This window comes from Apis laboriosa, unplaced genomic scaffold, assembly GCF_014066325.1.
Source record: "Apis laboriosa isolate Shangri-la unplaced genomic scaffold, ASM1406632v1 scaffold23_cov150, whole genome shotgun sequence".
Taxonomy (NCBI): domain Eukaryota; kingdom Metazoa; phylum Arthropoda; class Insecta; order Hymenoptera; family Apidae; genus Apis; species Apis laboriosa.
Window position 1 is genome coordinate 4,321,825 of NW_025222452.1, and position 24,214 is coordinate 4,346,038.

The 24,214-nt window shown below is 46.0% G+C and overlaps 1 protein-coding gene across 1 annotated transcript in view; it reads right to left on the reverse strand.

Annotated features, from left to right (window-relative positions):
• Nucleotides 1-13,927, reverse strand: part of LOC122713378 (acetylcholine receptor subunit alpha-like 1) — a 107,528-nt gene extending 93,601 nt beyond the window's left edge. The window contains exon 1 of the mRNA XM_043933755.1: nucleotides 13,318-13,927. The gene's annotated coding sequence lies outside the window, so the exon portion shown is untranslated. The remainder of the gene's footprint in view (nucleotides 1-13,317) is intronic.
• Between the last annotated feature and the right edge of the window lie 10,287 nt (nucleotides 13,928-24,214).

Consider the following 24,214-nt stretch of genomic DNA (forward strand, 5'->3'; position numbering starts at 1 on the left):
TGGGAGAGACGAAATGAAACCGTTCTTCTTCTAAACTTGCCTCGAAATATTTCCCCGGCTTTCATCCGTTAAAGTGCCTTGAAAAATGCACGATCGGATGATGACGTAGCTTTTGATTCGATCAGAAAAAAAGATACAACTCCCTCCCTCCTTAATTCGACTCGAAAGATCGACTCGATCCCACGGAAATTGTGATCCTCTCGAATTGACTCGCGATTCGACTCGTATCGATATCTCGCTATCCACGAGATACTTTTCTAACCTATTTCTCTTTACGACTGATCTCGCCGGATTCGATCTTCCGTGCACTCGTATGGAAAGCAGGTGTTTCGTTGAGTAGGGGCGGACAACGATTCTTTTTTTTTTTTTTTGAAAAAAGAAAAAAAAATTAATGCAAACCCGCGGGAACAAAAGGAGGGGGGAAAACGGCGGAAAATCAGGACGGTGGCGCGTACGATCAAAAAGTAAAGGAAAAACCAAGTTGCGCCACGCTCGACATCCGAATGTAACGCGATACATTCGAAACGAAAGGGAAAATGAATATGAATGCTGGGACCATTAAAAACGTGCGTACTACACACACGCATACGCGCACATATATACGGATACACGTACATACACGCAAGAGGAATAGAAGTGGGAATGACTTTCCGGTTGCATTTTCATTTCGTTGCGTTTTGAAAGGAACGGGAGAAAAATCGAAACCCCGAAGCCTCGCGATACCATCGAGGAATATGCACAGGTATATATATATATATATATAGTCTCGAAACCTATTCGACTGGGGAGATATTTTACACGTATTTTTTTTTCTTTCCCCCCCTTTTGAAACCGGAGATTAAAAGGATTTCATCTGGTATCGCTGTGCAAGTAAAAGGGGAATAGGCGAGTGAAACGCGGTACTGTTGCTTGCACGCTCCGAAAGGATTGCTTAAAGGATTCTTCTTAATTTTTTCCTTTTCCTCGAAAATAATCAGAGCGGTAAAGTATTTCGCGGTTCATTCGAATTTGTTTTCTCTCTCTCTCTCTCTCTCGTATCGTAGCGATTAACTTATCCAGAAGATCGATGAGATGAGCAACTAAGGATCACGTTTCACGTGAAACGAAAGAGTAGAGAGTCGTATTTCGAGCGTATTTTTTCTACAGCTCGTCGGAAGGCTCCGCTTTCGAATAATTCATCCCTGGACCGAATCTTCGCGATAAATCCTTCGTCTCGTCCAAGCAAGTGAGAAAGAATGTCGTGGTGATCAAAGAAATCCGACTGTATATTCGATCTGAATGGAAAATAATGTAAAGGGAGGGAAAATGTCGAGAGGAGAAATATCCAAAGGTGAGAGGAAAGGGAGAAGCGAAAAAAACCGATGCTCCAACGTTTCCAAGTTCTCTTCCGATTTTCTTCCAAGTTTCTTTCCTCTTTTCCCAGATCGTTTCACGCGAGTTTTCTTCTTTTTTTTTAAAGAGTAAAGTTTTCTTGGCGGAAAAGTGAAGAATAATTTGCCGATGAGGGAAAGAAACAGTTCGATTTCACAAAGTAACCACGCCATTCCATTCGAATCAGGATCGCCCTTCAGGATCGGAGGAGTTTGGCACCCGAGTTTGGCCTCATCGAAGGGAGCGTCATTTTCCAAGAAAAAGCGTGCAAGTTTTCGCGGCGACCACTGCGAAAATGGATGACTGGTTGGACGACATCGATTTATGGGAAGAGATGGGCCGGATGTTCCGGATCGATATCGAAGGAAAATGATTTCATGGGGTGGAAAGGGGTGGTGGTGGGAAAAATGACGGTGGAATTTTCGGTACCCGACGTCCTTTCCAATGAACCCTGACGAATTTTTACGAGCGACCAACTTGCCAAATGGAAGGGAAGAAGTCGAAAGTGTAGTCGTTCGGCTGGACCGGTGCCATATTTTTTAATCTGGCGGAGTGTTTTTGCCCATTCAGAGCAAGAGAATTCGACGACGCCGTATCATCGCATCCGCGGTGTATATCGCGTTTGGAAAAGAGCAGAAAGCGAGGCGCGTTCTCTGGAAAATTGCCGTTTAAAAATCTAGAAAAATTTGCCAACCGTAATTGGAAAAAACTAAATTTCGAAAACACCAAGAAAAAAAGAACGAGCAGCATTTGCTATCATCGATCATAAAATTCTATAAATAAACGATAAACCGAAATTGATAAGGGCACAAGTTTTACGACAGAAGATTATGCCTCGATTGCGTTGAAACGTGCCTCGATGCATCGATTTGTTTTAAAGAAGAAAAAGAAGAAGGGGAGGGGGAAGTATATCTCGTCACGGAGTCGATTACAACGTTCCATCCCTTTAAAAAGGCAGTGGCACGTGAAACTATGGCCGACGCTAATAACTTGCAACTCGATCGTCGTACCGCGAAATGTAAATAAAAACGCAGCAAACGCTTTGATGCAAATCGCCCACCAAGATATATATATATATATATAAACGGTAAAAGAAAGAATCTTCTCTCGAGATTTTTATCTTTATCCAGGAAGCGTCTCTTTGCAGAGAGAGAGAGAGAGAGAGATGAGAGATGACTCCCGTGAAGTCGTGCAACTTAAAGAAACAAGAGAAAAACTATTCCAACTTCGGCAGAGATTCAGTTGGTAAATGGGATAGGAGCAGTTCCCTCTCGCACGCTGGACCCTCGAAACTTTAACAGGTTCGTGAAAAGTTCCACCTAGGTCTTCCGGCCTCGATTATCGACCTTCGCAGGGCCATTTTACGCATAGTGCAATTTACGTATATACAAACTCCAAAGCACGATACATCGATTCAATACATTTCGACATTACATCGATCGAAAAAAGAAAAATATCCAATTCTTCAACGTCAAGTCGATCCGTTCACTTTTCAACTTTTTCAACTCCGTTCAAATTCGAAATATTTCCATCAATTCCGAATTATCGAGCATCGCGTCGATTAAAAAGTCTCGTCTCTCGAATAATCGTAATAATAATTTCTCGCGAAAAATTCGGTGAGAGAATAACGGTTGCGTTCATTCTTCACCACGCACAGTTTAAACTCTACCTTTTTCCTCTGGCGCGGACGTGGGGGGAGCCGGATTTGTGGGGCCGCTGTTTAATTCCCTTTTCCTTCGACCGCCTTCTATTTCGACCAACCCCTTTGCCACATCCCTTTCCCTCTCTCGAGAAACCTCTTCTTCTTCTTCTTCTTCTTCTTCTTCTTCTTCTTCTTCTTCTTCTTCTTCTTCTCTTTCCTTTTTTCTTTTTTCGAGACTGCCCGGATACGCATTTCAAGCGTTCTATTCCCCCTCGCCCTTCCAACCCACCCTACTCCATCGGACGATGAAAAAAACTGTGCGATATTCCGCGTTTTGTTCGCGATCGAGACCATCGAGGGTTTTGTTATAAATTGCAATTACCGGAGGGAAATTGAAACCGGCGTCCCTCCGCGAGAATACGCGAGCGTTTTCTTCGTTTGTTGCACGGCGAAATATCAACAGAGAGAGAGAGAGAGAGAGAGAGAGGCCATTGGAATTGAACGCGATGAGTCTCGGAGTATTGGAAAATATATTAAAAAAAGAGAGAGAGAGAGAGAAAGGAAGGAAGAAAAAAAGAGAAGAAAAGTACGAAGAGCCAAAGGATTATAAAAAAAAAAATCGCCGCGTCGAAAGATTCGAACGCGGGATCGTATCGATCTTTGATCGTGCGTTAAAAATAATTCAAGCCAGAGGGGGAGGGGAAGAATCCTCTGCTATTCGACGGCCATAAAATCTCTTTATAGCGAGACAAATGGAGGTCGTCGTATTTAACGAGGACAATTTTTTGCAGCTCGTTTTCTCCTCCTTTCCACCCCCTTTTTTTCCTCTCCCGCCCCTCTATCATCGCTCAGCCGGAACTCTTCCTTCGAGCAAAGTTCCCAAGTTCAGTGAACCCTGTCGATTCCGGGGCGTTCGAGTAACAATCTGGACGCGCGTATAAAGAATCGTTAGGGATCCTTCCTTTCGGGGATTCTTCCTCCTCGTGGATTATCGTTTGCCACGCCGTGGTTAAAATCACGCGACGAATATTTCTCAACGAGACGAATTTTTCGAAACTCGCGAGAAACTTGCAACGTAAGTAAATCCAAAAGCTGTCTACGCCTTCCAATATTTTTTTGACCGATCTTTTCGATCTCTTCTCTGTATGCGCACAACGAAAAAAAAATAAATCGAGGTGGAAATTGGCCGGGAAGAAAGATTCGTGAAGGTAAACAGGGAGGAGGGTTGGAACAACGGAGGGTTGGAATCAACGTTAATAACCGTATTCCGACCATTTCAGAATAGAACGGATCCCTTAAAGCGCTTAAACACGCGGTTTACTGCTTAACCGCGGGGATCAGCAATGCGGAAACAAGAGAGGGGAGAGGGATGAAGTCGGAGGGAAGAGGCAACGGAAGAGGTCGATGCACGACCATTTCTAAACACTCTTGGCGTACAAAAGCGATTACGGAAAAATTCCAGGCTGGAAATATTGCTCGGATCCTCCTCTTCTCGCGAATCGTAATTTTCGTAAATTCGCGAATATTAACGCGAGTTTCAAGCTTTGGTATTTGGCGAGTTTCGGTATTTTAAAAATCGGATCCGAGGATTCTTTTTATGGCAAGTTGTCAATAACGTTTTCGCGTTAATACTCGGACGGATGCATCGACGTCGGCCCATTTTAATAATAATAAAAGCAACAACTTTCTACGCGCAACACCCAATAATATCGGTCGACTCGTTTTATTGGAGTGCGCGCGATCGCCCTCCATGGTAAACAATAATCTCGGGAATATCTCGTTTTTACTGTCTATCGATCTACGGGGGTGTACTGTAACAGGTGGCATACCATCCGACGACTTTCCGCGAGGATAAATAAATTGAAAATATCCCGAATGGAAACTTTTCCTCCCCCCTCCTTTCTTTCTTCTTTTTTTTTTTTTTGTTTCCGGTTTGGAAACCAATTTTTCAAAATTTATTACCGAAAAACAGAAAAATGCATCCCTTCGTACTCGGTTAAAATTAACCGGCGGGGAGAATGAATTTTTCGAGACTTCGCGTGATGCAGTACAAGGGGTAAACAAAGTTTACGTTCGAATCTATAATAAATCTTCGAAATCTCAATTGAAATCAACCGTACCTTCTTCTCGTCATTAAATATTTACTCCGAATGAATTCCAGCGTCATTCCGTTGGAATTACATACATATTTAGTAGCCGGGGAAACATCTTATGCATATAAAAAAAAATAACTATGCATATCAGAGGCAACGCAATATGTAAAATATCACGGCGAAGCTTCTATTTAAATTACAAATCACAACGGAGGACGATGACGTTATTTGCACACAAATTCTCGAAGGTATTCTTCTTCTCTTCTTTGGATTAGAAACGCCTATCTCTACGTATTTAAACAAACTCCTGCTTAATATTTCATTATAATATACATATATATTCACATCTCGTGGAAAGATAATCGTCGCGAATAATCGTGGAATAAAAAATTTCCTCCGACTGTTTAAATCCCCCGTACCAAGGGGTAGTTGGTTAGTTTAAAGCTCTGGACAACTGGACAAGCTCATTAAAAAAATAACAATCGCAGAATTTCACCGGACGAGTGTAGCTTACTTTTGGCGCGTCCCTCGTGCATCATTCACGATTATGCACCAGTCAGTAGCGTGACTGAGTGGTCCGCAGGAGAGTGGTTCGCCACAGGCTGTTCAGAAATTCTTATTTTCTCTTCATTTCCCTTGCTTTCCTCGGGACTCGGTCATCAACGCGGTGATACCGCTCGTCGTCCTTTCTCTCCCCCTCCCTTTCTCTCCTTCCTTCTTTTGCATTATTTCTCTCTGTTCCACCCAAAGCGACCGAGACGCACGCACGCACGCGAAACAGAGACGACGGTTTAATATCGTACGTGGATACGTGTTACGTGTACGCGAGAGGGGGATGAAATTATTATTGCGAAACATTTGCATTACAAAGTGGCTGTATCCCGTGTATCGGCTGGTGGCCTCTCTGACCAGCGAAAAATGGAGCAGTGCCGTGGATGGACGGGTTCTCTTGGCCTCGGAGTGCAACACTGCCACTTCATAGCGAGGGGCCAACCTCGGTCGCTTTAACCCGCATTCGCCGGCAATAGCCTCGAAATGAAAAATGCAGTCTGTGTATACTTGCCACGGCCGGATGAAAAATCAACGTCCTCGATACGCGGGGGGGAGGAGGGAGGGGGGGGGGGACGATCGACCCCCGCGTCTTTACGCATTTCTTTCGATCGTCGATCGTTCGATCGTCTCTCTCTGTCTATCCTTCGCTTTTGCGTAGCAATCTATTTTCCATAACGCGATTGAACAATAATTAAACACGAGTCGTTTCGAAAAATTTTTTCTTTTTTTTTTAAATTGAGTCGAGAGAGAGAGAGAGTTACGTTTATTGGTTTATTAACGCAGAGACACGACAGAGAAAAATAATTAATTAATCGATGGAGAGAGGGGGCAGGAGGTGAAGAATGTTGGGAAGAACGGGGTTTAAAACAAACGTTTCGAGTGATTTAAAATGGCAGGGGAGGGGAGAACCACGCAATTTCGCAGCATCGCTTCGAAAGCAGCTTTAACAACCTGCAGCCCCTCGCTAAATCGGTCCTGACCTCAAAATGAAAAATGCAGCGTTCCTCGACGAGGAGGGGATTAACCTTCTCCATCGAACGGTAAAAAAAAAATTTCGTCGCAAATTTCTCAGCATTGAATCGTTTACTCGGCGTAAACAATGCCTGGCTGCCACTACGTACCCCATCTATCGATCGCGAGAATCCTACACGCTCGCCATTTTTCCTTTTTTCTTTTTTTTACTCTTCCTCCAAATCTTTCGTCCTCGATCTTCCAATCTTCGAATTTTAAATATCTTTCCTTGTTTCCTCTTCGTCTACAAAGTAAAAAATAAGCATTCTTTGATCGGGCAAATAGGGTCTTTGATTCCTCCGAGTTTCGAGGGTGAAATTCACGCAAGAGAAAGAATAATACGTTATCCGAAAAAAGTTCGACGAACGAAAATGTTGGCGTGACAATGGAAAATTGGATTGAAATTTCCCAGGTAAATAATTCGCAGGGAGCAACGGAAGGGCAAGGAAAAACTTGTTCGGCGAGGCAAATCGACTTGAAGATAATTAAATTAAACGTGGAAATAATTGGAGATCAATGCAAGGAGAAACCATAGGGTTTGCTTCGATTCGTTGGTTCCGAAAATATCGCGCTATAATGCTATCCCGGAAAGTTTAGCCGGTGAGCAACGTGAATTTGAATATCCGCATTCAGACATCGAGTTCGAGTGCATTGCTCGAGAGGCAGATCGATAAAAGGAGGCAAGGAAACGAAGCGCTATGCACACACACTTGACTCGTTAAACAAGCAATTTGATGATTTCGCGGCGGTTCTCTCCAAGAGCTCGCAATTTCCCTCGTGTTTTCGCCACTCTTTTTTCTTTTTTTTTTTTTTTCCTTTCATTTTTCTTTTATTTCACGATTATTTCGAGGCGAGTGTTATTCCTTTCTTCGTCTCGCGAAATTTCGAACCAAATCGACCGAACGTTGGATGCGCGAGAAATTCGAGAATTAGTTTTATGTTAAACGAAGAATCGAGGAAATATGTTGAAAAAAAAGAGCCTATTTCCGGAACATGTTTGATTATTTCAAACACGAAGTGAAACAACGAAAAATATGCATGCTTCGACATTTACATTTACTATTTTAATATCGTTCTGCAAGTGAAAGTTAAAATAAAGAGCGTCGATAAATGGTTAGATTTAATTTTAAATTTTGATACAAATCTAATTCGTGTTGTGGAAATGCTTGATCGATAAAAGAAATTATACGATTCTTATAAGATTTTCTTCGTGGAGAAATTTTCACGGTAGCCACGCCCAGCTTTGATTTCGATCGCGTTAAACTCATTCCACATAGTGCCTCGGCCTAATCCTAACTTTTCCATCCCCACGATGGAAAACTACAATGAAGAGGGAACCAAAGCAACAAAGATAGAGGAAAGAAGATATAGGAGAAAGAAAAAAATAGGAAAAAATGTAAATCTCCGACACGCGACAACGTTCGTGTGTCCATTTTTCCCGGATGTTCGAGGGAGGAAACGAACGAATTTATTTCGAACGAAAATAAATAAAATAAATAAAATCTCGGGGAGAGCTCGACGGATTTCCCACGAGAATTGCTCGAAAGCGGTCGACAAAAATCTCGGTGGCAAAAATCGATCCGCGCGCGGACGATAAAAACGGAGAACGGTAGTTAACGCGACGTAGGCATCGCTCCGTTCTCGTTTCGGGATGGAAGGAAAAAAATTAACGAGGGACACACTCTCTTCCTTTTCCCTCGGCCGGAAAAAATCCATATCTGGAGAGGCGGGGTTGGTGGAGAGGCGCGTATTCGCATTCTATCACTCAATTTACGTTACGAGTAAGAAAATGAAGCGGTGCGGTGGGTGCGGTCCACTTGGTTACGTGGTGTAACACCACCACTTCACAGTGACCGACCAACTCGGTCGCTTTAACCTGTGTACTCCCATCCATCCCTCGGTCGCTCACCCTCTAGATTAAAAAAAAAAAAAAAAAAAGCCGATAAAAGTGCGCCCCTCCAACTATTAATTATTGGCTTTCTCCATCGCGCGAATGATCGCGAGAACAGGGGGGATCATTTCGAAGAAGGAAGAATATCGAAACAATCGAGGTAATCTCGTAATTTTGAGAAATTAAAGTGTTGTCGCGAAGGAAATTTTCAAAGTTTTATATATATAGAGAGAGAGAGAGAATTAACCCTCTATTGCATTCCGTTCCCAATTGGAGAATCTTCAATAAAAAAAATGTGTGCTCTGCAAAATACGTACAATGCTTTAAAAAAGAAGAGGACAGCCATATATATTTTTTTCAATTCATAAAAATTCATGCGATAGAGGGTTAAATAACATTTTGAAAAGGGATATGTACGTGTTCGCGTTTAATCGCGATCTTTGGTTCTGCTAATTCTATTTGTGAAAATGTTTTCTCCGAATCGATCGAATTCGATTTCTATCGAATTTCTAACTCTTGAATAAAAGAACAAAAATTTCTATTTATATCAGAGAAAAACGTGAATCGAAGCGAAAATTCCGTTACGGAATTATATCGTAATTTTCACGGATTTTAATCAAACTTTGGAATTCCATAGAAAGATTTCGATCGGCCAATACCGATTGCGGCGAATTAAAAAGAAAGAAGGAAAACGGAGGGAAAGAGGACAGAAGATTGTAAACGTTTCGGATTATGCGATAATACGCGTGCTCATCTGGTGAAACAGAAAATCGGATCAGGGAGCAAGCGATAAAAAGTGTGGCGTTACAGAGTGTGGGTATCCGCGCGAACAAACAGGATCATCGTAGAAAATTCGAGGCCGATTGAAAATCATCGTAAATTCGATACAGATTAGTCAGGACCGGGCCACGAATCGACTCTATTTCCTCTCTTTCTCTCTCTTTTACACACTCGTTCCACTCTGCCTTAATTTTTATTCAACGATCGCCAATCGGTATACGAAACACCTTCGACGATCATCCACGATATCCGCATTTCGATGCAGAAACGAAAGTCTCGACGGAAAATAAAACTTTTGTTTTTTGAAAAGTCTCTATTATACGAGAAGGGAAAAAGTTGTACGTATAATTTCACGAACTTCATTGAAATTTCAATGTTTCGTGAGAAAATAACCTCTAACTCCCTTTCGAGATTTCGAACAAGAAGAAGAAGAAGAAGAAGAAGAAGAAGAAGAAACGCGAGAAGAACAATTTTCTACGTTGATCTCGTGTGTACACGGTGGAAAATTAATATTCGCGCGGTAAAAGGTGGAAAGTTTGAAGAATTAATTCGAACATCGAGCGGATCGAGCTCTTCCACGAAATACCTGGCATCGGGTCAAACGAACGAACGAGCGAACGAACGAACGAACGAAGGAACGAAAGAAAGAAAGAAAAGAAAGAAAGAAGGAAAGAAAGAAAGTTTCGCGAAGAACGTTGGCGAACGTGACGAGGGAACGTGAAACCTCGGCCACCGCAGAGGTGGAGGCAGACGTTAATTCGAATGTAAATTTCGTCCCTGCGCAGAGCCATGACTGGGATCATAAATTTGAATATCAATATATCCCGGTCGGTAAATCACGTTCGCGTCACGTCTAAGAGAAACGATTGACCGACGATGACAATCCTCTCCCCTCCTCTCTTCCCTTAATGACGTTTCTTCTACCCTCCCTTTCTTCCTTTTCTTTTTTTTTTTAAACCCCGCACACACGATGGAAAAAGTTTGCATTTTTATCGAGCAAAAAAAATCCGATATCCCCTTTTTTTATAAATCGACGCGGAAAAGATCGAAAGTGGAAATTAATTTTAATTAAACGAGTAAAGTCTCGTCGTCGTCGTCGTCGTCGTCGTCGTGTAGGAAGGGTGTACATGCGCGTATATACGGAACAACGAATAAAGATAGAGATAAAAATCTGTACAACCGCCGTTGCGGCAACGTTTTGTTAAAATAAAATTGAAACGCGATAAACGCGAATATATATCTTTATCGGTCGGGGATATACGATAATAATACCGACGCTTCTGAAAATTCCGATGTTTCATCGAAAATTGAACGGTAACTGAACAGGAAGGAGGAGGGAGAGAGAGGGTCAGGAGTGGTTTAATCAAGGATTTCGTCGATAAAATGACAGGGAATCGGGATCGGGGCGGAAGTGGGCCCCGCGTCAGCAGGTTTTCGACCGTTCGGCATTTCCATCCGAGACACGAGCTCGCTCGCCACGCCACGGAAGTGTCGACCTTTGTCCGGAAGCGTGTCCGCGGTCGCGATGAAACGAGCGCCGCCCAATCGTCCAAAAACCTTTCTCGTCCCTTTAAAAAAAAAAGAAAAAAGGATCTCGAGGCAAGATACGAGATCGGTATTACAGTTCAAATGATTCGATGAACCTTGAATCTTAAACCCACGTCGACGCGCACGTGATTCAAGATTCGATGGGAAGAGGAGGAGAAAGGGAGGAGGGAAGGAAAGGAACGAGGATTGGATTTGTTTCACGAGATTCATAGGTAGACGCGGGTGAAAGGGGGAGCATCGATTCGTCGATGGCGTTGAAACCATTTCCAACGGATTTTGATGGACATCCCGCGGATAAGGCAGAGAAATTTCGTGGATCGGCAGACGAACGACGGTGGAATATCCGTTGATATCGCGATCGAGATGTGCCCTCGTGTTGTCTCTGTAAACGGAAACGGGTTAAAGGGAAATTTGTTTGCGATACGAATTAATGATTCGAATCGAAACTCGCAATATTAGATCCGAGAACGAACGTTATCGATCGAACGAACGAACGAATCGACGAGGGATAAAATCACATCCGTGATTCCGTGAATATGTTGTCTTACGATAATACGATACGAACGACGAGGATTAAAACGGAGTTTATCGGAAGTGCGGGTGGAGTTGATTTAACGCGATCACGCGTATCAAGGCGTAAGTTGAAAAAGTTTGGATTTACGATTTTTGCACGATCGACGGTGTGAAACGATGAAAACGATGAGAAATAGAGATCGGGACGTGAATTCGCGTCACGCGAGCACAGCGTAAATATTGTCGGCAAAAGCGAACGTAAATTTTAATCGTAATGGATTCGTACGTTCGAAACTACACACGTATATATATATATATATAAATATGTACATGGTCGTGTGAACTCGCCCATCGTTTCCATCGTGCAACGTTGCACGACGAGGGAATAGATAATGGAACCGCAACGGAAAAGTGGAAACGATGATTTTTCACTTAAAATTTTCCACCACGATTCCATTTCGAAACGCCAAAGTATCAATGAAATATCGAAGGGAAATGGTATCGAGAGGGAGAAAAAAGAATAAGGCAGTGAGAGAGAAAAGAGAGAACGGGTTGATAGGAGAAAAAGAGGAAGAGAAAGAGAGAGAGAGAGAGAAACTAGAGGACTACGCCCAAGACCTACCACGACACCCTTGAAAGCACTCCCACGTTTTCGCGCGATTCCATAGAAGCTTTCGGTTGGCTTTCCTAAAAGTTCGTGGGGAGGAGGAGGAGGGGGGGATAGAAGCAATTTATTCGTCGATTCGAGCAAAGACGCGGTCCAAATAAGGGGAAAAAGAAAAAAAAAAAAAACATTTCCACCTTGTATTTAACCAGGATTTCTAGGCGAATCGATCGATTCGTTTTCTCGGATCGATTCCCTTTTGAGAAGAGGGATGAGATTCTATTCTATCGATCGATTATCGATACCGATATTTTCGTACTCGACTTCGAGCCGAGTACAACTGCGAACGAGAAAGATTAATTTAAAAAAAATAATTAACGAAACGGCAGGAGACACGTTAGTTTAGCTTGCATGTCGATTTTAAATATTTCGCGAAAAAAAAAAAAGAAAACGAATCTCGCTTTGATCCTGGTTCCCGCAATGTTCGATTCCATTTTAAGATTCGCGTTACAAAAGCGAACGGATCGGTACCACTTTGAAAAGGAGATCATCCTCGAACGAGGGGGAGAGAGAGAGGGAGAGAGAGTAAAAGAGAGTAAGAGAGAGAGAGAGGTAGAAGGCGATTAGTTGTTCGCGAAACGAGAAAGGTTACGTTTTAAAGTTTCACCTGATCGAAGCCGAGAGAGAAGAATTTAATTATACGCTCTTGTTTCACTCGCGAGGGTGGACACGTGACGATGACAACGCCCTTAAAATTATTCGCATCGACGGACTAATTAAATTAATTCACACGCGCAACATCTCTCGCTCGTAGAATTGTCGCGAAATTTCCGGTGTGCAGACTGTCGCTTATTTACATAAATGAAATACCAATGGCGTTTTACTATTGTCGCGTTAGAAATAACGATGGCGCAGTTCCACAGCGTCGCGTGTACACGGGTTCAACGACACGATCGAAATGAGAAACGATCGCGCGTACGCTATCCGTGTATACATATAATATAAACACAAGAGAGACAAGGAAATTTTCTCTCTACGAAACACGTAAACATAACACAGCTGGCGTATTACGAATTCCAAGAATTTGGATACGTGGAACGCGTACGACGTACGATTGTATACATTTATAGATAACAATATACGATATAAGAAAGGCAATAAGAAATTCGAAACAAGGTTACGAGGAATTAATTACGCAAATAACAAGGAGGAATTAATAACGACGAAATGGACGAGATGGACGAAACGAACGATTGGGCGGAAAAAAAAAGAAAAAAATAAAAAAGCGGAGGAGAATAAAAGATAGACTCACGTTGCTCTGCCGGCGGGTGGGCACATTGCCCGCGGGCGTCGATGAGGAGTAACGGTGAAGGACGAGCTACCGTATCCCGGGCTTGCTGTGTAGGGAGCACGAGGACTTGGTGCGCCGTGCCGATTTACCCGCAGCAGTCCCCAGTCCTCGTCGCGTGGACGTGGCGCACCCGCACATATCCCCCACGTACCCGACGTCGTGGCCGTAGCGGGTGCTGTCGCCGGTGCCGTGGCCGCCGCCGCCGCCGTCACTGTCGTCGTCGTCGTCGTAAGCTTGTCTCGCGCGTGAAACCGGACGCGTAACCGTCGCGGTCGCGGTCCTCGTCGCGGTCGTGCTCGTGGCCAATCACCGGGAGGACTGTCACCGAGACGCGCGCGAATACCGGCCCTCGTATCTAGCCGAGAGTCGACCGCAGTGCGGGTACGCGGCTATCGAAACGAGGAACCGGCGGCCGGCCGCCACGTCGCAACCAGGTAGGATCGGTAGAGTGGGTAGGGACGGCGCACCGACACACCAACAACACCCACCGGAGAACAGGGCCACGCACCACTACCGATGATATATACCGATAGATACGAGATAGACGATAGCCCCGAGAAGAGATCCGGACGGCACAACAACAACAACAACAACAACAACAACAACAACACCTCCACCACTACCAGCACCACCACCACCACCACCACCACCACCACCACCACCACCACCACCAACACCACTGATACCAACGAGTAAACAAAACACCGTACGACACGCGTTACCTACGCGCTACCAGGCCTTCGATGACCCGAGACCGTGCGAGCCGGCTACTGCGACACCGTTGTCCACCACGGCTAACGACAGCGTGGGCATACGAGACAGGATCATCGTGATCATCATCATCATCATCATCATCATCATGGTCGTCGTCGTCGTCGTTGTCGTGGTCGTGGTCGTGGTCGTCGCCGTCGTTATCACAGTTACGATCGACGTGTCGTTAAACGCGAACGTTGCTTTCCCAAACATCTGCCTCGACTCCAACATCTTTCTCAAACTCGAATTTTTCCTCTGCGATGCTGCCGCTACTAATGCTACTGGTGCCGCGTTCCTCGTCGCAGTCGTCGTCGTCGCAGTCGTCGTCGTCGTCGTCGTCCTCGTCGTCGTCGTCGTCGTCGTCGTCGTCGTCGTTCTCCTCGTCGTCGTAATCGTCAACGGGATACTACCGTTCCTCGTCGAGAACGTCGCTCTGATCACGCTCGTGCCGTTCGCTCGTAACCTGTTCGTTCTTTTAGACGACGACGCGTTCGTCATGGTTCTCCGGCAGAAATCCGACAGCGCGATCCAACTTGCCATAACCGGCGGGATCTAGCGGCTCCTGCCAGCCGCCAGCTCGACGACTGCGGACTTCTGCCACCTCCTTCTCCTCCTCTTCCTCCTCCTCCTCCTCCTCCTCCTTCCCCGCCTCCTCCTCTCCCTCCTCTTCCTCCTCTTCCACCTCCCCCGCCCCCTCCTCCCCCTCCTCCTCCTCCTCCTCCTCCGCCTCCTCCGCCTCCTCCGCCTCCGCCTCCTCCTCCTCCTCCTCCTCCTGCTCCTTCTCGTATCCCTTCGACGCGAACTTCCACCTTGCGATCCGATGCGACAACCACGACGATCTCGACTCGAGGAGCGACCGGTGGTGGTTCGCCGATCGCTACACCGACACCCTTCCTCGTTCTCCTCTTTCTCCTCTTTCTCCTCTCCGACCAACTTTCTATCCTCCGCGGACTCGGATCATTCGCTGGCGATGATGCGGCACGCACGGCAGCCCGCATAAGCGGCGGCCGCCTCTTCCACGAGGCTGACGACGATCATTCACCGCTACACCACTACTACCACCACCGCCACCATCACTCGCCATCGGCCACCGCCACCCTCGCGAGCCACGCTCACCTCCTACCGAGGACTTTCGTCTCCTCGACACACCTTTCTCTTCCTCCTTCCTCCTCCTCTCTCCCTTTCGTCCACCTTTTCTGTCCTCTTCCCCGCGATACGGTACACGTACATACGTGTGTGCACCACCGTTCAACCGATCAAACGGAAGGCTGCTGTTCCAGCCGTGTCCACCGTTTCGACCGACTTCGCCCAACACCCTTTCGATTCTCTCATGATGATTCCGAGCGTGGTTTCAACGGCTTGCTTCTCGTTCGTCCAAGATCTCACCACCACCACGACCACGGCTACCACCACCACCACCGCCACTACCACTACTACTACTATTACCACCACCACCACCACCACCACCACCACCACCACCACCACCACTACCGTACCACGCCACCGTATTCTCTGGTCTACGCACCACCACCGACGACGACAGCAGAGCAGAAGCGGCAGCTAGCTCTCATCCACCGAAAATCCTCATCGGCGTCTCCTCCTGAACCGCGAGGCTGCTGCCTCTCCGTTCCTTCCGTCTCCTGGAACGGAAGCGAATGCTGCCAGCTGCGCGTTCCCGTTCTTCCCAATACCGATACCTACGTACGTACGTGAGTGCGTGCGTGCGTGCGTGGGTGCGCGCGTCTATGTGTGCGTGCTCTCTCTCGCTTCTCTCTGTCCCGTTCTCGCGTGCGTGGTTACGCGCGTGTACGTGGTTTAGGCGCGTGTCGATCGGAGAGTGTCACCAGAGTCGATCTCTCATCTTCTTCTCGCTCCAGCGGTGCGCGCGTTCTCTCTGCCGCTGCTACTGCTGCTGCTGCTGCTGCTGCTGCTGCTGCTGCTGCGGGTCCTGCACCAGGGAATCGTGTCGGTGCAGCAGGCACTCCCAGGACGTGTCTCTCTCTCTCCGCCAATGTTCCGACCGAGCAACCCACCTTAGCACTGACGCTCTGCCCGTTCCGAGGGTGGAGAGAGAGGAGGAGGAGGAGGAGGAGGTGGTGGAGGAGGAGGAGGTGTGGCGGGACGGGGGGGATGTTGTGGCGAGCCGTGTATCTCTCCCTCTCTCGCTCGCGCTCGTCCGCGCATTCGCCCTCTTCGTCCCTTCCTCTGCCCCCCTCGCCGCTTCTTCTTCTCTTTCGCTCGTTCGCCGCCTCGCTCCGTTGTACTCTCGCCGCTTAGAATCTCTCTCCGGTTAGAGCCCCGCCGCACAAGCCACCCTGCGCCCCGGGAGCCAATACCAACCCATGTGGAAGCCCCGACGCGAGACGCTGCCGATCACTCGCGAACTCGGCCGAACGTGGCCGAGCATCGCCGCCACCCCTGCGCGCAACCACCGCCGCCGCTACCGTCCTGCTCTCGTGTACAACGACCGTGATCCCCCACCAACCAGGTGCCGCCCCTGAAAGCTTGCGAACCCCGCAAAACGCGACGACGACGACAAAGACGCGCTGCCATGTGGCAGCACCGACAGGACGGACCGGTCCCCGAACCGTCCCGAACCTAGCCGAGCTAGGACCACCACGACAGAGAGAGAGAGAGAGAGGACGCGAGACCATGTGGAAATCTCGAGGAGGCGTCCTACGCGCGTCCTACCCGCACCCTTTTCCTTTCCGTTTTTTCCTACCTTCCCCCCCTGTCTGTATTCCTCGAGATCCTTCGCACGATATTCATAACGATCGAGATCCTTTCGATACGATCACGCACAGGGATCCAGAGACGCGGAATTCTACCTTCTCTGTCGATATCTTTCTCGAAACGAAACTCTCTCGTCTATTACGAGAGAATGATCATCGAAGAGGAGACGATAAGTCGAAGAGCGAGGCATCGTTTATCTCGTTTATCCCGTTAGGTGATTCGGGGTAAAGGGTTGCGCGATTTTCTCTCGAGAGAATTTCCCCGAGGATAGGTACACCTGAAGCACGGCACTGTGCACGACCCTTGCCGAGCATCCACGAACCGCCCTCTCTCTCTCTCTCTCTTTCTCCCTCTCGCCCCCATCCACTCCGTTGCTTTCCGTTCCACTTGTACGTGTTCAGCATCTCGCCTACCCTCTGTCCTTCCTCGTTGCTGTTCTCTCCACGAGGTATCCCAGTCGATACTGACACTGGCGGTGCGAGGTCGACTCGTCAGAGGGTGCTGAACGGAGTGCAGAGGCGGCAAAGGGGCTCGGGGGTGGTTACGAAAAAGGAAAGAAAAAAAAGGGAGAGAGAGAGAGAGCGCCTTGCGTTACGTCTCTCCTCTCTTCTTCTTCTTCTTTTTCTTCTTCTCTTCTCCCTCCCCCCAAAGGTTTCTCTGCCCTTCCCCCCCCCCTTCCTCTCTTTCCTCCTCGTTGAAATTGTACAATAGAAACGAAGCCTTATCCGATGCGGACATAGCCCCCGCAGCCTCTGTCTCTCCTCTTTTCCTCGCCTCGTATTTTCGCCCGTTTCTCGCGCCTCTGTAACCCTTTTCTCTCTCGACGAGCTCGAAATTGTTACGTTTAATGAAACGGTGAGTGAGATTTTTTTTACCTAGCTAAAGGGCAAAAGACGTTAATGGGTCAGCTGTACGAACGGATATCGTTATCGATGAACGCATAATCCTCCGTGGAAAAGAGAGGAAAGAAGAGAAAACGATTAAAACGATTAAAATCGACGATTAAAATCTTCTCCCGTGCTTCCACCCGATCGCGGTTAACGTTGGACGAGTCGTTGAACCGTAATTCTTCCAATTTTTACGCCCCCTTTTTATCTTCTTTTTCATCTTCTTCCCATTTCGAAACATTTTATTTAGAAACGGTATGGAATAATGGATAGATATAATGAAACGATACTCGAGAGTGATTCGTTCCGATTAGCAGCTCGATCAAAGGCTCGAGATCTCGCCTCTTGGAATTAAAACACCCACAGAGAGGCAGAGAGAGAGAGAAAAGAGAACGTCTTATTGAATTATTAAGAGCGCGAGAGAAAAGTGTGGTGCATTAATGCCGCGAAAGTGGCGAGCGAGAACGATACGAATCGGAAACCGTACCGTTGTAACTTGTTGAGCAAGCGACCAGAACACGTCTGGATATTGACTGAGATTCGTTTGACTCTGGAGATCTCCTCTTCCACGCTACTCGCTCGCTCCAAGAATAAAGCGACGGATTTCCACCCAATCTTTCCTCCTCTTCGAACCCTTCCCTGAATCCTTATTATTCGCCTTGTATACACACGTATACATGCGCATATATATTCGCACACGTGTACACACGCGTACACAAATTTCAAAGGAGAGAACGAGAGAGAAGATATTTTTCGAATTCGACGAATCCTATTCGAATCGAGATCGAGCGAGCGCGTGACAAAAAAGGGAAAAAGAAAAGAAAAACGAAGTAACGAGAGGAAAGGGCGTGAAGGGAGCGCAAGCGCGTTCACGTTTCAAATTTCCAACGCGAAATATTCGAACGCGATCGTGGGTTCGAGCCACGTTAATCGGGAGGGAAACGGGTCGAAAATATGTGACAAACGCGTGCACGTAAATGCAACCAGGTACGCGAGACGACCTCAGATATGCGGTGGTCCGTTGTATCCTGGCCTGGGATATAGGTATGTGCGAGGTATTTCCGAGTGCCTCCCGATCTACAAGGATTCTCCAAAATAAACGGGTATGCGTGAAGTTCTTGTTTCGGGGGATGGGGAGGAGGGGGCAGAGGAGGTGGAGGGGGCGCAGACGCCGGAATTCCTCGAGGGTTGCCACTACTGTTCTGCACAGCCTTTGGACAACGCGAACACGCCCTATCCGGATGGAGAGAGGCTAGGGCCACTACTCCGCTAACGAAAATTCAACGGAATTCGAAACTGTTCGCGCATCCGATAGCTATATATCCCGCGAGAAACGAACGCGGTTGTGCATCGAGCAGGGAATCGACGAAACGAATATATATATATATGTGTGTGTATATATGCACGTGTATATGTATATACACGGGAGTTATCAATAATTCATGGGAGCCATGATCGGTGACCGGTTGGCATTTATGGTACACGGTACGTAAATTGATTCGTTATTGCTCGAAGGTGCGAGAGGATAATCCAAACGATCCAGTTGCAGAAATTCGATTCGGACGGAATCGGAGGATTTCTTCGCACGGCGAAGAATCGCTTCCTCGCTTTTCAAAATCGGCACGCAGAAATTCAATTTTCCCTTCCGACTATTATAATGAAATATAAAAACTAATATAAAAACTATTATAATGAAATATGTTAAAAATATAAACGGATCACATGCGATTGACTTATGGGGTGAACGTGCTGTACCGTGACGCGTTCGAATCCCGATTTAGGTAATTAATTATCTCCAAAGATAGCTCGGAGATTCTATAATTATATTGCGTCAATCTTGATTTCGATTAAGATCTCTCCCGCTCGATCCGTCCGTCCGTGGGATTTAAGAAGGAATAAAAAGAAAATGGAGGAACGAAATAAAAAAGTAAACGAAGTATAATAATATAGGAGGAGGGAAAGGGGAAATATATTGCGGAAACGTGTGAGAAAAAAAAAAAAGAACATTAAGATCTTCGATAAGATTGCAACGGTGCGCGCAATGCCTCGCGAAAATTGAAACGGTGGTGGTGGTGCTCGTGCCACGTGCCGGACGTATTTCCCAAAGGTGTTCTCGATCTTAGAAGACGGATAAGCTGCCTTCGAATATCGACATCTCGAAAGATTCGCTCACGCGTTCGAAAAAGCACGAGTGGGTACGAACCATCGGCCGACAATTGAAACGAATCGGGAGCGGAGATTAAAATTATCTCTTATCTCCGTTCAGGTCGAAATATCGTAGGGGCGAAAAGTTGGCCGATGCTATTTGTTTCGTTAACGGGCCTCGATAATAATTAAGAGGCGTGAACAGTTGCGAATGGCACGAGTTACGATAACGGCTTTATTACTAAATTTAGGCGAAACTTGCGTGGATTAAAGAACGGAAACAATGTGACGGTAATGTAGAATATTGCACGGTATATGCACAAGCACGGCATGGCCCACTTACACAAATAAATTCCTTTTGAATATTGATTCCTCATTGCGGTTGTTGCGGTTCTTGCACCACCACTGGTAGATAATAGAACCGTGACTGTTTTCGAATTTGCCTCCCAGCATCGGGGGAGACGTATTTGCAACCACTAACGAGCGCACAAATACGCGCCCCTCTACACACGCGCCCCCCCCCCTCTTTCTCTTTCTCTCTCTCTCTTCCTCTACACATCGCGCGCAATTTGTAACGTATATAGTACGTATAAGTTTATAACAAATTCAGCGTCGGATAATCGTGTTCGTGTTCCGAAAACGCACGCGTTAATTCTCGACAAGGAATAATAACAGATATTTAGAATTAATTAGAAGACTAGACTATCGTCGTTCGTTTAGGATTTCGTTTAGAATTTCTATTCGACGAAAATCCATCGATGAATTGGATAACGCATAAATCGTGTGGATAACGATCCCCTTCCCTCTCTCCCTCCCCCTTTACCCTCGCTCACAATTATTCGAGGGATACGATAATGTTAAGGAAGAAGTTATCAGTTACAGGAAGAAGGAACGTAGAATTATACCAGTTCGGGGAATAAATTTGTTATTCCGCGATATACATTCCAACGCAGCGGATTTAAAAAGCGGCTGCTCGAGCGACTGCCCCGTTACCCCATTCCACAGTTGCGCGACATTATTCCCGACGCGGCTGCGAATCTCTCTCTTTCCTACTTTATAATCACGTTTCCTCCTCTCTCTTTTTCTTTTAATCTTATCCCCTTTGTCCGAGATGTTCTCTCTTCGGTTCGAACGGTGTTGCTTAGCGAAGGGATGAAAACTCTCGAGCGAATGATGCGATTAAAGAGAGGAAGGGGGAGGAGGGAGGATAAGAAGGGGAAAAGATCGAATGGAGCGACGTGTGTCGCATGGGCGAGGGAGGATGAAGACGGAAAGCCACGAAATTGGAAGGAAGAACTGTTCTCGATCAACCGAGAGATATCGCTCGTCTGCCACTCTATAACGTTGCCAGATACATACGTATATCCGGTTACGCATTCCCCTCGAATACTACGTTGCTCTACTCTGGCTCAGACCTGAATTGACCTCGCGAATTTCCAAGTAAAATCAAGAAACGAATTGTCGCTTACGCGATGACGAATTATTTTTAAAAATAATAAAATTGTATTGGACGATTTTTCGCCTTAACTATCGAACAGTGCGAGGGGATGTCGCGAAATTGGATGAAATACGCAGGTTTTTCTTTTCTTCTTTTTTTCTTTTTTTTTCTAAAGTTTCTTCAACATTCGTATTCCCAGTCGCGTCGTTCGTGGAAATAATACGAGTCTGGACGTTTATGGAAATTTATGCCATTTCTTTTTTCCCCAGAAGCCAGAAGGAGATACGAGATACGTGTCGCGGGGCGATGGAGGAGTAATTTCGAGTCACTTAATCTTGGATACGAGCGTGTGTGTGCGTGTATATAAGTATATCTTTATATATATATATAACAGGTCAAGCGTTAATTATTGACGGATAATCCTACAGGGACAGGGTAAATAGAACGGATTAAAAGTCGGGGTAGTCGGTCAAAGAGGATAATGTTTTTCGCAAATAGGGGGAATTAAAACCCGTCTCCACGATCGTTATTAACCTCTGAAATCTCTGTTCCGCTGAGCACCGATACCACCGGCCTCTAACAATCCCCGGGGAAAGGAGAATTCCAAAGAGAATTCCACCATCCCGGTGAACGAACAACGCGGATTTCAACGATGCCGGGGGAAACCTCTGGCGTTGCCTCGAAATTGCGAGAACAAATGTCGTTTTCTTGAACAATGCGGCTAACAATTTCAACCGATAGAGAGAGTTAAAGGAAGAGGGAAAGGAGAGAGAGAGAGAGAAAGGAGAGCTGGTTCGAACTAAATATGAGATCGCGTGAGACGTGACGCGATACCTTTCGATTCGAATATTTCGAAAGGGAACGATTTACAGGCAATGCTCGTTTAAACGTGTCTCGATCGTTGGATCTTTCCTGAGAAAATCTCCTACGTACGAAGAGAGAGTAATCGAAAGCGCAATTTTGGAAGTTTTTGGGGGTTTTTGGAAGGGGAAAAACCCTTCTTATTGGAGGGAAACAGAGAAAAAGGGACAAGTGTGTTCGAAAGAATCTAACGATTAGGTTCACACTTATCTGTGCTAGCCTCCCTGAATGTTTCCCTCATGTGTATGTGTGTATGTGCGTGTGTAGAATGGGATAAAGGATGGAAGATTGCTCGATGCGTGACATCACATTAATTAATGCCCCGAGAACCAATTTCGAAACCCTTGCGCCAGCTATTATACCTCCCACGTCTCCGGGCTGGATTCACGTTATGCATATTGCACGCCCCGTCCTTGTTCTTCTCGTTTTTCCCTCGTTTCTCGTCTTCTTTCCCCTCCCCTCCGTCTTTCCTGACGCGGAGAAAATCCCCTACGTACGAAGAGAGAGTAATTGAAAAGGAAAAATGAAACGAGCGGTGATGATATATTTTATTATTCGAGGAATCTCCGAGTGAAATTGCGTATGCGCGTATACGATATCGTACGTTATATCCGCGGTATGTATATATTTTTAGAAAGAGGGGAAGAAAGAGAGAGAGAGAGAGAGAGAGAGAGAAAGATTGAATTTTACTCGAGACAACAACACAACAACACAAGACAAGTTCTTATCCCATTCCGGTAAAACGGTTCTGTAAGAAAGCGCGATGCATAAAGCGTGAAAAAAAAATACTTTGCAACGCCTTCGTTATATAAGAGCTGCTTTCAATCAAATAATGTTTCACGAGTTACACGTAACACTCGAACACGTGAACACGGGTTTTATTATTATCTAATCTTATCTAACCGGTGGATTATTAGTCCCTGCTCGTTTCAACCTCCATCTCGCCTTCTTCTAAGTTTCTGTCTCTTGTCTAACCTTAACCCTATCCTTCCTGTTCCTGAAGCTTCTTCTTCGAGTGGAAATAAATTCACGGATTCGTTCGGTCGAGTCGAAACCTGTAAAAATAACTCGCCTCCATCAGCCAGAGTGAAATATATACAATTCTGCGTGATCGAGAAATACGAACAATACGAATATTTCCCGCGTGACGAAAAATACAACAAGGTCATAAATCTCCCTTTCTGGTTCGATAAGTAATAGGATCCTCGCTTCGAAGCAGCTGGAAACGAATGGAAAGCGCGAGAAGAAGAAAGGCATGCATCATTTCAATGAATCTGGAGGGGGCATGCATCGATCGAATAATCTTCTAATCGTCGCAAACGTTGATCTGCGACAAGATTACAACACAAGTTTCTGTGAGAGAGAAGCTGGTCACTCCTTCGTCAGTTTGCTAATTGGAAGAAGAAACAATCGCGTTTATTATCGTGGCGGGATGAAGCTTGCGAGAGAACGACTTTGCAAGGGTAAAATGTTTCAGAGGAGAGGAACCGTATAATAATGGCCGTCGTATGGCCGAGAAAAATGATATCGGTGATGGGAAGTGGCCTTCTTCTACCTTAACGAACACATCACCGTATTTCTTGAACGCGAGTTGAAATGTAAACTCGCCTCCCTCTCCCCTCCCCTCCTAAAAATAAAAGGGTTTTGATGTAACGCCGTCCACGCGTATTTACCGACGCGCTTCACTCTGCAGTTCAAGATATCCCTCCGTCTCGAGAGAGAGAGAGAGAGAGAGAGAGAAGCAAAATTGATTCTCGTTACGAGAAAAATTACCGGTTAAAAGCGTGCCGAGTTCAAAGGCGCTTTTGTCAAAGTGTGGACGTTTAAAGAGTAGGAGCAGTAAATATTTGATCTTTAAACAACTTGCAGTTTTTTGTCAATTTTATTAAAAAAAAAATACTTAAGGACGAGGTAATAAAATGTACGCGAATGTACGGAAATGGGGTATCTGCTTCCATTCGAAACTAGTTCCCTAACACGCTTGCTAGTGCTTCGTGCAACGACGAAAAATAATCTCATTTACCGCGATATGCACGCGATG